Genomic DNA, 13,158 nt, shown 5'->3' with positions numbered 1-13,158 from the left:
CACAGTAGGGGGATCAAATTTTACATAGGAATATATAGAAGAAATTTTAAAACTTTCTTCTCAAAACCTATGACGCCAGGAAAGCTCAAATTAAAATGGAAGCATCCTCAGGAAGCAAATATTCTTGTCTGTTCAAATCATGGTCCCTGGGGGTAGGGTACGGCTACAGTAGGGGGATCAAGTTTTACATAGGAATATATAGTGAAAATCTTTAAACTTTCTTCTCAAAAACTATGACGCCAGGAAAGCTCAAATTAAAATGGAAGCATCCTCAGGTAGTGTAGATTTTAGTTTGTTCAAATCATGGTCCCCGGGGGTAGGGTAGGGCCACAGTAGGGGGATCAAGTTTTACATAGGAATATATAGAGAAAATCTTTAAACTTTCTTCTCAAAAACTATGACGCCAGGAAAGCTCAAATTAAAATGGAAGCATCCTCAGGTAGTGTAGATTTTAGTTTGTTCAAATCATGGTCCCCGGGGGTAGGGTAGGGCCACAGTAGGGGGATCAAGTTTTACATAGGAATATATAGAGAAAATCTTTAAACTTTCTTCCCAAAAACTATGACGCCAGGAAAGCTCAAATTAAAATGGAAGCATCCTCAAGAAGTGAGTATTTTTGTTTGTTCAAATCATGGTCCCCGGGGGTAGGGTAGGGCCACAGTAGGGGGATCAAATTTTACATAGGAATATATAGAAGAAATTTTAAAACTTTCTTCTCAAAACCTATGACGCCAGGAAAGCTCAAATTAAAATGGAAGCATCCTCAGGAAGCAAATATTCTTGTCTGTTCAAATCATGGTCCCTGGGGGTAGGGTACGGCTACAGTAGGGGGATCAAGTTTTACATAGGAATATATAGTGAAAATCTTTAAACTTTCTTCTCAAAAACTATGACGCCAGGAAAGCTCAAATTAAAATGGAAGCATCCTCAGGTAGTGTAGATTTTAGTTTGTTCAAATCATGGTCCCCGGGGGAAGGGTTGGGCCACAGTAGGGGGATCAAGTTTTACATAGGAATATATAGAGGAAATCTTTAAACTTTCTTCTCAAAAACTATGACGCCAGGAAAGCTCAAATTAAAATGGAAGCATCCTCAGGAAGTGAATATTCTTGTTTGTTCAAATCATGGTCCCCGGGGAAAGGGTTGGGCCACAGTAGGGGGATCAAGTTTTACATAGGAATATATAGGGAAAATCTTTAAACTTTCTTCTAAAAAAGTATGACGCCAGGAAAGCTCAAATTAAAATGGAAGCATCCTCAGGTAGTGTAGATTTTAGTTTGTTCAAATCATGGTCCCCGGAGGTAGGGTTGGGCCACAGTAGGGGGATCAAGTTTTACATAGGAATATATAGAGAAAATCTTTAAACTTTCTTCTCAAAAACAATGACGCCAGGAAAGCTCAAATTAAAATGGAAGCATCCTCAGGAAGCGAATATTCTTGTTTGTTCAAATCATGGTCCCCGGGGGAAGGGTTGGGCCACAGTAGGGGGATCAAGTTTTACATAGGAATATATAGAGAAAATCTTTAAACTTTCTTCTCAAAAACTATGACGCCAGGAAAGCTCAAATTAAAATGGAAGCATCCTCAGGTAGTGTAGATTTTAGTTTGTTCAAATCATGGTCCCCGGGGGTACGGTAGGGCCACAGTAGGGGGATCAAGTTTTACATAGGAATATATAGAGAAAATCTTTAAACTTTCTTCCCAAAAACTATGACGCCAGGAAAGCTCAAATTAAAATGGAAGCATCCTCAAGAAGTGAGTATTTTTGTTTGTTCAAATCATGGTCCCCGGGGGTAGGGTAGGGCCACAGTAGGGGGATCAAGTTTTACATAGGCATATATAGAGAAAATCTTTAAACTTTCTTCTCAAAAACTATGACGCCTGGAAAGCTGAAATTAAATTGGAAGCATCCTCAGGTAGTGTAGATTTTAGTTTGTTTAAATCATGGTCCCCGGGGGTAGGGTTGGGCCACAGTAGGGGGATCAAGTTTTACATTGGAATATATAGAGAAAATCTTTAAACTTTCTTCTCAAAAACTATGACGCCAGGAAAGCTCAAATTAAAATGGAAGCATCCTCAGGAAGTGAATATTCTTGTTTGTTCAAATCATGGTCCCTGGGGGTAGGGTAGGGCCACAGTAGGGGGATCAAGTTTTACATAGGAATATATAGAGAAAATCTTTAAACTTTCTTCTCAAAAACTATGACGCCAGGAAAGCTCAAATTAAAATGGAAGCATCCTCAGGAAGTGAATATTCTTGTTTGTTCAAATCATAGTCCCCGGGGGTAGGGTTGGGCCACAGTAGGGGGATCAAATTTTACATAGGAATATATAGAAGAAATTTTAAAACTTTCTTCTCAAAACCTATGACGCCAGGAAAGCTCAAATTAAAATGGAAGCATCCTCAGGAAGCAAATATTCTTGTTTGTTCAAATCATGGTCCCTGGGGGTAGGGTACGGCTACAGTAGGGGGATCAAGTTTTACATAGGAATATATAGTGAAAATCTTTAAACTTTCTTCTCAAAAATTATGACGCCAGGAAAGCTCAAATTAAAATGGAAGCATCCTCAGGTAGTGTAGATTTTAGTTTGTTCAAATCATGGTCCCCGGGGGTAGGGTTGGGCCACAGTAGGGGGATCAAGTTTTACATAGGAATATATAGAGAAAATCTTTAAACTTTCTTCTCAAAAACTATGACGCCAGGAAAGCTCAAATTAAAATGGAAGCATCCTCGGGAAGTGAATATTCTTTTTTGTTCAAATCATGGTCCCCGGGGGAAGGGTAGGGCCACAGTAGGGGGATCAAGTTTTACATAGGAACATATAGAGGAAATCTTTAAACTTTCTTCTCAAAAACTATGACGCCAGGAAAGCTCAAATTAAAATGGAAGCATCCTCAGGAAGTGAATATTCTTGTTTATTCAAATCATGGTCCCCTGGGGTAGGGTAGGGCCACAGTAGGGGGATCAAGTTTTACATAGGAATATATAGAGAAAATCTTTAAACTTTCTTCACAAAAACTATGACGCCAGGAAAGCTCAAATTAAAATGGAAGCATCCTCAGGTAGTGTAGATTTTAGTTTGTTCAAATCATGGTCCCCGAAGGAAGGGTTGGGCCACAGTAGGGGGATCAAGTTTTACATAGGAATATATTGAGAAAATCTTTAAACTTTCTTCTAAAAAAGTATGACGCCAGGAAAGGTCAAATTAAAATGGAAGCATCCTCAGGAAGTGAATATTCTTTTTTGTTCAAATCATGGTCCCCGGGGGAAGGGTAAGGCCACAGTAGGGGGATCAAGTTTTACATAGGAATATATAGAGGAAATCTTTAAACTTTCTTCTCAAAAACTATGACGCCAGGAAAGCTCAAATTAAAATGGAAGCATCCTCAGGATGTGAATATTCTTGTTTGTTCAAGTCATGGTCCCCGTGGGTAGGGTAGGGCCACAGTAAGGGAATCAAATTTTACATAGGGATATATAGAGAAAATCTTTTAACTTTCTTCTCAAAAATTATGACGCCAGGAAAGCTCAAATTAAAATGGAAGCATCCTCAGGAAGTGAATATTCTTTTTTATTCAAATCATGGTCCCCTGGGGTAGGGTAGGGCCACAGATTGGGGATCAAATTTTACATAGGAATATATAGAGGAAATCTTTAAACTTTCTTCTCAAAAACTATGACGCCAGGAAAGCTCAAATTAAAATGGAAGCATCCTCAGGTAGTGTAGTTTTTAGTTTGTTCAAATCATGGTTCCCGGAGGTAGGGTTGGGCCACAGTAAGGGGATCAAGTTTTACATAGGAATATATAGAGGAAATCTTTAAACTTTCTTCTCAAAAACTATGACGCCAGGAAAGCTCAAATTAAAATGGAAGCATCCTCAGGAAGCGAATATTCTTGTTTGTTCAAATCATGGTCCCCGGGGGAAGGGTTGGGCCACAGTAGGGGGATCAAGTTTTACATAGGAATATATAGAGGAAATCTTTAAACTTTCTTCTCAAAAACTATGACGCCAGGAAAGCTCAAATTAAAATGGAAGCATCCTCAGGTAGTGTAGATTTTAGTTTGTTCAAATCATGGTCCCCGGGGGTAGGGTAGGGCCACAGTAGGGGGATCAAGTTTTACATAGGAATATATAGAGAAAATCTTTAAACTTTCTTCCCAAAAACTATGACGCCAGGAAAGCTCAAATTAAAATGGAAGCATCCTCAAGAAGTGAGTATTTTTGTTTGTTCAAATCATGGTCCCCGGGGGTAGGGTAGGGCCACAGTAGGGGGATCAAATTTTACATAGGAATATATAGAAGAAATTTTAAAACTTTCTTCTCAAAACCTATGACGCCAGGAAAGCTCAAATTAAAATGGAAGCATCCTCAGGAAGCAAATATTCTTGTTTGTTCAAATCATGGTCCCTGGGGGTAGGGTACGGCTACAGTAGGGGGATCAAGTTTTACATAGGAATATATAGTGAAAATCTTTAAACTTTCTTCTCAAAAACTATGACGCCAGGAAAGCTCAAATTAAAATGGAAGCATCCTCAGGTAGTGTAGATTTTAGTTTGTTCAAATCATGGTCCCCGGGGGAAGGGTTGGGCCACAGTAGGGGGATCAAGTTTTACATAGGAATATATAGAGGAAATCTTTAAACTTTCTTCTCAAAAACTATGACGCCAGGAAAGCTCAAATTAAAATGGAAGCATCCTCAGGTAGTGTAGATTTTAGTTTGTTCAAATCATGGTCCCCGGAGGTAGGGTAGGGCCACAGTAGGGGGATCAAGTTTTACATAGGAATATATAGAGAAAATCTTTAAACTTTCTTCTCAAAAACTATGACGCCAGGAAAGTTCAAATTAAAATGGAAGCATCCTCAGGAAGCGAATATTCTTGTTTGTTCAAATCATGGTCCCCGGGGAAAGGGTTGGGCCACAGTAGGGGGATCAAGTTTTACATAGGAATATATAGGGAAAATCTTTAAACTTTCTTCTAAAAAAGTATGACGCCAGGAAAGCTCAAATTAAAATGGAAGCATCCTCAGGTAGTGTAGATTTTAGTTTGTTCAAATCATGGTCCCCGGAGGTAGGGTTGGGCCACAGTAGGGGGATCAAGTTTTACTTAGGAATATATAGAGAAAATCTTTAAACTTTCTTCTCAAAAACAATGACGCCAGGAAAGCTCAAATTAAAATGGAAGCATCCTCAGGAAGCGAATATTCTTGTTTGTTCAAATCATGGTCCCCGGGGGAAGGGTTGGGCCACAGTAGGGGGATCAAGTTTTACATAGGAATATATAGAGAAAATCTTTAAACTTTCTTCTCAAAAACTATGACGCCAGGAAAGCTCAAATTAAAATGGAAGCATCCTCAGGTAGTGTAGATTTTAGTTTGTTCAAATCATGGTCCCCGGGGGTACGGTAGGGCCACAGTAGGGGGATCAAGTTTTACATAGGAATATATAGAGAAAATCTTTAAACTTTCTTCCCAAAAACTATGACGCCAGGAAAGCTCAAATTAAAATGGAAGCATCCTCAAGAAGTGAGTATTTTTGTTTGTTCAAATCATGGTCCCCGGGGGTAGGGTAGGGCCACAGTAGGGGGATCAAGTTTTACATAGGAATATATAGAGAAAATCTTTAAACTTTCTTCTCAAAAACTATGACGCCTGGAAAGCTGAAATTAAATTGGAAGCATCCTCAGGTAGTGTAGATTTTAGTTTGTTTAAATCATGGTCCCCTGGGGTAGGGTTGGGCCACAGTAGGGGGATCAAGTTTTACATAGGAATATATAGAGAAAATCTTTAAACTTTCTTCACAAAAACTATGACGCCAGGAAAGCTCAAATTAAAATGGAAGCATCCTCAGGTAGTGTAGATTTTAGTCTGTTCAAATCATGGTCCCCGGGGGAAGGGTTGGGCCACAGTAGGGGGATCAAGTTTTACATAGGAATATATTGAGAAAATCTTTAAACTTTCTTCTAAAAAAGTATGACGCCAGGAAAGGTCAAATTAAAATGGAAGCATCCTCAGGAAGTGAATATTCTTTTTTGTTCAAATCATGGTCCCCGGGGGAAGGGTAAGGCCACAGTAGGGGGATCAAGTTTTACATAGGAATATATAGAGAAAATCTTTAAACTTTCTTCTCAAAAACAATGACGTCAGGAAAGCTCAAATTAAAATGGAAGCATCCTCAGGAAGCGAATATTCTTGTTTGTTCAAATCATGGTCCCCGGGGGAAGGGTTGGGCCACAGTAGGGGGATCAAGTTTTACATAGGAATATATAGAGAAAATCTTTAAACTTTCTTCTCAAAAACTATGACGCCAGGAAAGCTCAAATTAAAATGGAAGCATCCTCAGGTAGTGTAGATTTTAGTTTGTTCAAATCATGGTCCCCGGGGGTACGGTAGGGCCACAGTAGGGGGATCAAGTTTTACATAGGAATATATAGAGAAAATCTTTAAACTTTCTTCCCAAAAACTATGACGCCAGGAAAGCTCAAATTAAAATGGAAGCATCCTCAAGAAGTGAGTATTTTTGTTTGTTCAAATCATGGTCCCCGGGGGTAGGGTAGGGCCACAGTAGGGGGATCAAGTTTTACATAGGAATATATAGAGAAAATCTTTAAACTTTCTTCTCAAAAACTATGACGCCTGGAAAGCTGAAATTAAATTGGAAGCATCCTCAGGTAGTGTAGATTTTAGTTTGTTTAAATCATGGTCCCCTGGGGTAGGGTAGGGCCACAGTAGGGGGATCAAGTTTTACATAGGAATATATAGAGAAAATCTTTAAACTTTCTTCACAAAAACTATGACGCCAGGAAAGCTCAAATTAAAATGGAAGCATCCTCAGGTAGTGTAGATTTTAGTTTGTTCAAATCATGGTCCCCGGGGGAAGGGTTGGGCCACAGTAGGGGGATCAAGTTTTACATAGGAATATATTGAGAAAATCTTTAAACTTTCTTCTAAAAAAGTATGACGCCAGGAAAGGTCAAATTAAAATGGAAGCATCCTCAGGAAGTGAATATTCTTTTTTGTTCAAATCATGGTCCCCGGGGGAAGGGTAAGGCCACAGTAGGGGGATCAAGTTTTACAAAGGAATATATAGAGGAAATCTTTAAACTTTCTTCTCAAAAACTATGACGCCAGGAAAGCTCAAATTAAAATGGAAGCATCCTCAGGATGTGAATATTCTTGTTTGTTCAAGTCATGGTCCCCGTGGGTAGGGTAGGGCCACAGTAAGGGAATCAAGTTTTACATAGGGATATATAGAGAAAATCTTTTAACTTTCTTCTCAAAAACTATGACGCCAGGAAAGCTCAAATTAAAATGGAAGCATCCTCAGGAAGTGAATATTCTTTTTTATTCAAATCATGGTCCCCTGGGGTAGGGTAGGGCCACAGTAGGGGGATCAAATTTTACATAGGAATATATAGAGGAAATCTTTAAACTTTCTTCTCAAAAACTATGACGCCAGGAAAGCTCAAATTAAAATGGAAGCATCCTCAGGTAGTGTAGATTTTAGTTTGTTCAAATCATGGTTCCCGGAGGTAGGGTTGGGCCACAGTAAGGGGATCAAGTTTTACATAGGAATATATAGAGGAAATCTTTAAACTTTCTTCCCAAAAACTATGACGCCAGGAAAGCTCAAATTAAAATGGAAGCATCCTCAAGAAGTGAGTATTTTTGTTTGTTCAAATCATGGTCCCCGGGGGTAGGGTAGGGCCACAGTAGGGGGATCAAATTTTACATAGGAATATATAGAAGAAATTTTAAAACTTTCTTCTCAAAACCTATGACGCCAGGAAAGCTCAAATTAAAATGGAAGCATCCTCAGGAAGCAAATATTCTTGTTTGTTCAAATCATGGTCCCTGGGGGTAGGGTACGGCTACAGTAGGGGGATCAAGTTTTACATAGGAATATATAGTGAAAATCTTTAAACTTTCTTCTCAAAAACTATGACGCCAGGAAAGCTCAAATTAAAATGGAAGCATCCTCAGGTAGTGTAGATTTATTTTTTTTTTTTTTTTTGGTCACGTGACACTGAGCTGGCAGGACGCGTCTTACTTAGCTCCGTAGTCTTTTGACGATTTTACCGATTTTTCGGTTTTCTTTGACATTTCTTTTCTCTCTACATGGAATGGATGTGTTCATGACTGTGTATATATGTGTTTTCTTTATTCTGGTGTTTGGATTTATTATCTTTGGAATTACCTTTGTGTATTATAGTTTGAACTGTAAATACCTGGTGAGTAATTATCACTAACAGCAAGCGTCGATTTAAATCTCCGTCATGGCTGGTCAAACCGATTACACGGACGACCGAACAATCAAACCGTTATACTTGAAAGACTCAGACATTCAGTGTAAAGATAACGGTAGAGTTACAGATTTTGACTTGATGGAGAGTGTGACAAAAATCATAGGAAACTCGCTGCATTGTTTACAGCAAGATCGCAACCTTTGGCGCTTCTATCTCAAGGATAGAAGCAGCAGAGAAAAATTACTTTCCAATGGTCTGGAATTAAATAATGTTTCGATATCATTTTTTGATACAAATCCATACTCGTCTGGGAACCACAATCCAAACGAAACAACGCTCAAGATCCGCATATGTGGATTGCCGCTTTCGGTGGATGATTCCGCTGTATCTGAGCTGCTAGACAAGCTTGGGTGTGTTGCTAAGAGCAAAATACTTTATGAAAAAATACGGCATCCAGTCAGCAACAAGATGACAAGTGTTCTGAATGGGAACCGTTTTATTTACATAGAACCGCTACCTATCGGTAAATCTTTGCCTAGGGTCAACTATTGTGGAGGTCTCAGGTGCTTAATCTTTCACTACGGGCAACCTAAGGTTGTAAAGCACCTGCTTTGCACAAATTGCTGGGCTAGCGACCATACAAGAAAAAACTGTAAAAGTGAATCAAAATGTAAAGTTTGCAAAAAATCAGGTCATACCCCGGGAGATCGCAAGTGCGATTCTTACGAGGTTCAACAAAATATCATCGCCTTTAACGGTGAAGATAACATCCTTTCAAATTTTTTTCAATGTGAGATGACCCTATATGGCGTTACTCATAAGTCAGCGGAACATGCGTTCCAATACGCTAAAGCGATGAGATGTGGTGACCAAAATGCGGCTGCTCAAATACAGAGCGCCACAGATGCGTTGTCAGCTAAGCGGATCGGCGACAAAGTGAAAACCAATGAGCAGTGGAACAACACGTGCGAAAAAGTGATGACGGAAGTTGTTGAAAATAAATGTGTGCAGGTCGAAAGATTTCGTGAGAAATTGCGCTCTTCTAACAAACATGCTATTTTCGTTGAATCAACATACAATGATACATGGGGTTCCGGGCTTGACAGGGTTGGTACTGAAAACACCAAACAAGCTGCGTGGCCGGGGAAAAATTTGCTAGGCAAAATCATTGCTAAAGTTGCAAAAAAATCCAGAAAGAGAAAAAAAAGTGAGCAGTGGAGCCGACCGAAACAAACTCAGCAACCGAAGGAGAGCTCTAAACAACGTGACATAGTGAAAATGCTGAAAGACATGCGTGCACAGTCAGACTCCGATTCCTTCTCCGGATGGGACTCTTCTGATTCCGAATCCGAATCTGACGCGCAAAGCCTACATGGATAAACCCGACCGAACATGGACATGATTGTGATAGGACATCGAACGACAAATGGACGGTATATTATTTCAATAATATTGTTTACCTTTTAAATGGAAAATCTGCAATTATTATCAGTAAATGTAAGGGGGTTGAATACTGATGAAAAAAGAAAAAAATGTTATGCATGGCTAAATGAGTTAAAAACAGATATCATCAAGAAACACATTTTATTGAAAAAAATGAAAAAAAGTATAATTTTGGATGGAGGGGTAAATTATACCACGCTTTTAGTAATTCTACTTATAGTAGAGGAGTGTCTATTCTTTTTAAAGAAAATATTGATGTGCAAGTTTACAATGTAAATAGGTCCAATGACGGTAGAAAATTACTGCTGAATTTGGAGATAAATGATTATAAATTCACTGTGGTTAATATTTATGCGCCAAACGATAATCAAAACAGAATTGATTTTTTTAAAAAACTTCTAAGTTTTATAAATAAACATAAGGATAGTGATAATGTATTATTATGTGGGGATTTTAATTGTCGTTTAGATAATGAACAAGACAAAAGCTCACGTTTTTTAAATAACTTAATTAAACAATTAAATATTTTTGATGTTTGGAAAAAAATGTATCCAGATATTAAAGGTTTTACTTGGTGTAATGCCAGGGATGTTCCTACAAGCAGAATAGATTATGTATTCATTAGTAATAATTTTGTTCCAAGAATTGAAAACATTATATTAAGACAAATCCCAGGAACGCATTCGGGTAAAAGAATGAGTGACCATAGATTTTTGAAATTTACGCTCAAGATTTTAAACAATAACAGAGGTCCAGGGTATTGGAAATTAAATGTTCGAACCTTAGATAACTCGCTAGGTGCAATCGACAGATGGGAGCTCTTAAAACGAAAAGTTAAAGATTTTTCCATATATTTTGCAAAAAACAAATGTAAGTCTATTCGTGATAATATAAAATTGATTGAAAGAAAAATTGACGCACTAGAAACGGGTCCAACTGAAAAATTTAACTACGCGGAACTGAAATCACTCGAAGCTAGATTAAATTTACTTTATGATGAAAAAATAAAAGGAACACAGATAAGATCAAAAGCGAGATGGATTGAAAATGGTGAAAAAAATTCCAAGTATTTTCTAAATTTAGAAAAACATCATCAAACTTTGAATGTTATTAGAGAACTAAAGTCACACACCGGTGAAACGGTAAACAAAACAAACTCTATAATAGGAGAAATGGTAAATTTCTATACAAGTCTATATTCTTCTAAAAACATTCCTAATGAAAATATTATTGAATATTTATCAAATATAGATGTTCTAGAAATAAACGCTGATGATAGAAAGATGTTAAATAAATTCCCTTCATACGAAGAATGTAAAGACGCAGTATTTCAAATGAAAAAAGATAAATCTCCTGGCTTTGATGGTATATCTAGCGAATTTTATCAAATGTTTTGGTCGGATATTGGGCCATTATTCTATGCAGCTTTACAGGAAATATATGATCAGGAGGAATTAACAAGTACCCAAAAATTATCCATAGTATCTCTTTTGTTTAAGAAGGGTGAAAGAAACCTATTAAAAAATTACAGGCCGATCAGTCTCACCAACACTGACTATAAAATTATTGCATTTGTATTTGCTAAAAGATTGCAAAATGTTTTATCAAAAATAATTAATGAAAACCAAACGGCTTATGTGAAAGGGAGATATATTGGGGAAAACGCTAGGCTTATTCTAGATATTTTTGAGTATTGTAATGCAGAAAATGAAGATGGTATACTACTGTTCTTAGATTTTGAAAAAGCTTTTGATTCTGTCGAATGGAATTTTTTATTTAAAGTATTAGAAAAATACAATGTTGGTAATAATTTTATGAAATGGGTGGAAATCTTATATAGGAATCCAACATTTAAAATGAAAAATAATGGTTGGCTATCTAAAACATGTAATATGTCACGTGGCATTAGACAGGGTTGTCCTATATCGGCACTCTTATATCTCTTTGTAGCTGAAATTTTAGCAATGAAAATTAAAATTGATCCAAACATAAAAGGTATTAACATAAACTCAAATGAAATTAAAAGTGTTCAGCACGCAGACGATTTGACAATAACTGTAAGAGATGATATTTCTTTTATAAACACTATGAAAATAGTACACGAATTCTGTGATCACGCAGGATCCAAAATAAATGTTAATAAAACGGAATTTTTATTGCTAGGTGGACTAAAAAACACACTTACAGAAATTAATGGAATAAAAGTAGCTGATAATACTGTAAAGTGTCTTGGTATATATATAGGGCATGACAAAGAGGAATGTTACAACAAAAACTGGATGAAAATATATAATGATATGGAAAAACTGTTTGAATCATGGAAACGCAGAAAATTAACATTATTTGGAAAGTCTTGCATAATTAACACACTAGCTATATCAAAACTTATATACGTAGCGTCTATTTTATGCCTCCCAGGGAAGGAATTCTTAAAAAAAATTCAACGTCTCATATTTAATTTCGTATGGAATAAATCAGAAAGAATAAAACGCAATACTCTTATCGGCGATGTAAGAAATGGTGGTCTGGGTATCATTGATGTAGAAAGTAAACTCAAAGCTTTAAAAGCGGCCTGGTTACCAAGAATATTGAAATCAAAAGGAGTTCTGTACAATATACTGAACGGTTTTTGTAACAAATATAATATAGATGTGATGTATGTTTTGCAATTTTCGAGTAACGTAGACAATCTAAAATTTCCACTGTTCTATAAAGAAATACTTTGTTCTCTAAATGAATGTAAAATTTCCCGATTAGATGTAATGTCAAATGTCGATATAGTACGACAGCCGATATGGAACAATTGTAATATGCGATACAAAGGAAATGTATTATTTTTTGAAAATTGGGTGAAAAGTGGCATCCTATTTGTGAAAGATATACTGGATAATAATGGAAAAATTCGAACTTTAGAAAGTTTAACCAATGTTTTGAAAGATAGATCTAATTGGTTATGTGAATATAAGACTATTATTTCTGTGTTAAAATCAGTGGTGAGAAAATATGATTTTGCAAATACAAAATTTGTGGATAAGAAAATTGGTTTAGATTTTTATTTTCAAACGGGCTATGATAACTTGTATGGAAAAAAATGTAATTTTTTTTACAAAAATTTTATAAAGAAGAAGTTTACAAAACCTTGCTACCAGACAAAACTATCGAAGGAGTTTGAAATTCACGATACCCAACAATGGGAAAAAATATATGTCTGTAAAATTTTAGAAGTTGAGGATAAACAATTATCTGACTTCAATTACCGACTGCTTAATAATATATTGTGTAATAATGCATATTTATGTAAATGGAAGGTAGATGTGAAACCAGAGTGCAGGATGTGTAACAAGATGGAAACAAGTTATCATTTGATTTATGAATGTAAAAATGTGCTATTGATATGGAGGTTATTAAGTGAATTTCTTTCTTTTGATGTTAAATGGAAACATATTATTATAGGTTTTTACTTAGAAAA

This window comes from Magallana gigas, chromosome 6 (genome assembly GCF_963853765.1).
Source record: "Magallana gigas chromosome 6, xbMagGiga1.1, whole genome shotgun sequence".
In the NCBI taxonomy this organism is placed as follows: Eukaryota; Metazoa; Mollusca; class Bivalvia; order Ostreida; family Ostreidae; genus Magallana; species Magallana gigas.
Note: the sequence above shows the minus strand (reverse complement) of the source record.